Raw genomic sequence first — 2,500 nt, forward strand, 5'->3', positions numbered from 1 at the left:
TTGGGAGAACAGGATTGAGAACAGGATTGCCCTCAGCTTTCCCATTACACTTGCAGTTACACATTAAGATAAAGATTACAACAAAATCTCACGTTCCAGAGCTTCAGTTAATCACCCAGAGGGCTACAATCCTCCTCCTAGCCAGATGTAGCTTGAAGGATTTCTAACTGTTCTCTCATGGCCCCAGTGGGACTTGGGTCATGGGCTGGAGATTACCATGACTCAGACACAAAGAACTGAAAATGCTCATTGATCCTTGGGCAGCATATTTTGCCCATACACTGGGGTCATACTTAGTCATACTTTTGCCAGAATTGGGACCCAGGTGGAACTGTATGTTCTTTCCCTCTGCAGAGATAGTTACACACACTGGAAAACATTTTCCTTTCTTTGCAGCACATGCACACATCAATACTAAGATAGGCCACTCATTTTTTACCTAATATGTTTTGTGCCTTAAGGTAGTATACCTTGACCTCTTTTGTTTCATGACTAATGAACAATGATTTCTTGCCTCACAATTTTCAAGTATTGGATTAAATGTCATGACTTGAAGTAACTAGAGATAAACAAATGTACTTCAATGGTTCCCTTTGTTTTGAAATAACTCCCATTTAAAAACAAAACAAAGCAAACAAACAAAACAAAAAAAACCCCACCACTTTTTTTCATTTTTAAACAGGAAAACATTTCTTAAGTCAAAAAAGGTCAGAAAGTAATATGCAGGGAACCAAGCACAAAGAGCAGATGTTCTGAAAAGTTTTGAGCCCAGGATCTTGCCCAATTAATTTGCTAGCATTATAAAAATGGAAAATGCTCTAGCATTTGGTACAGCTCTTGCTGTACCATAAGAGCAGATCCAGTGTGTAACAAAAAAAGGCCAGAATAGGTCAGCACATATGAACCTTTCAGCAGCAAAGAAAAAACAGCAATTGCTATCACTTATTCATCTTAGGATGGGAAGACAGTCAGTTGTGTGGAACACAGAAATCTTTACAGACCTTCACAGAGCACAAATATTTTGTGAAAGAACCAAATACATATTTTCTTTAACACACACAGAGAGAGAGAGAGAGAGAGAGAGAGAGAGAAACTGGCTGCTTCTGTGAGCAGGGTTTTTCACCTTTTTTTTTTTTTTTTTTTTTAAAAAAGCTCACACAGAATGCAAGTCAAGACACGCAACTAACTGAAGTGCCTTGCATATCAGTGAATGACTGGAGAAGTTCACATATATTCACAAATAAATATCTGGAAGACATGAAAGAATCAGACCTAGTATTTGACAAGTGGCGCCTACTTGGAAGATGTATCATCACATCTCCGCATGCCTATGAGGTAGAAATGATGTCCCCACTTAGCAGTTGCATAATCAAGGAAAAAAAAACCCATATTTGTGTTCCTTATCCACTATCACAAACAAAACAGACCTATTTAATATATGGGCACTACTGGAGACAACCAAATTTTGAACTGTCTAGCAAAACTCATGATTTATTTTATTTGATTTCCTTCTCCTAAAGAAAAGTTCATTCTTGCTTTTTAACCATAAAGATGAAGATCTGCAGATAAATTTATCTAAATAGATTGAACATATTTTCTGTGCACTGAACAAATATATACAACTTTTAATATGTTTATTAAACATTGATATACTCAGTTTCCTAATTTTTTACAGATTAGTTTAGAAAACTCTGAATGATGCCTTGTGAGTTTGTAATGGCATAAAGCAATATTTGGAAAAATACTTGAAGTGAAGAAAAGCAGTATTTGAAAATTTAATAGTTCAGCACAAGTACTGGTAATCTGCTCAAGACATTACTGTAACCAGTCTTTATCAAACTATATGTTAAAAAAATAATTTGTATTGGAAGAAAATTACTCAGGACCTCTCTATAGCTAGGTCAAGTGTGCAGAGTGTTTCGGGTCACTGTGGCCCTGATACACAAGAAGAACTATTTTTTTGGAAGATAAAAAAAACTAGTTTGGTATGCAGAATGAAACACCAATATTCTCCCTACTGTGAGCAGGGAGAGATCAGGCTCCCAAGGCAATTCAAGCGCACTCATACGGACCCTGAAACCAAAATAGCCTTGGACACAAAGGACTGCGCAGAGGTTCAGCGCTGACAGCAAAGGCAGTTCTTACACCTGCAGCTGCACATTTCTCCCAACACTGCTGCTGATGCCTGCAGTCAGACTTCCATACCTCTGCATGTGAGAGGTACAAACTGGTTCTCAACCAGAAAAAGACTGACTGTAAACAAACATGACATTAGGGGCTTACAGGACCCTAAACTGTTACACTTCAGTGTCTGAAACATGCTCCTACTCCTGTGTTTTGTATTGGACCTTATATCCTTCAAGATTTAGGCAGTGTTTTAGAATCCTCCATCAGTTTTATAATCACAAACAGGAAAAGGACAACATGTTTCTGACCCAGCTCTCAGACTTGTTTTCCACTTTGAAATGGACTGTTCTAACCAGGAAAGAAAACATTATCT

The 2,500-nt window shown here is 37.6% G+C and overlaps 1 protein-coding gene across 7 annotated transcripts in view; it reads right to left on the minus strand.

The window, feature by feature from the left end:
- RUNX1T1 (RUNX1 translocation partner 1) overlaps nucleotides 1-2,500 on the minus strand; it is a 116,341-nt gene that overhangs the window by 39,596 nt on the left and 74,245 nt on the right. The window lies entirely within an intron of this gene.

The sequence above is a fragment of the Empidonax traillii genome, unplaced genomic scaffold (genome assembly GCF_003031625.1).
Source record: "Empidonax traillii isolate 1590-97213 ecotype Southwest subspecies unplaced genomic scaffold, ASM303162v1 scaffold355:size2308892, whole genome shotgun sequence".
Classification (NCBI taxonomy): domain Eukaryota; kingdom Metazoa; phylum Chordata; class Aves; order Passeriformes; family Tyrannidae; genus Empidonax; species Empidonax traillii.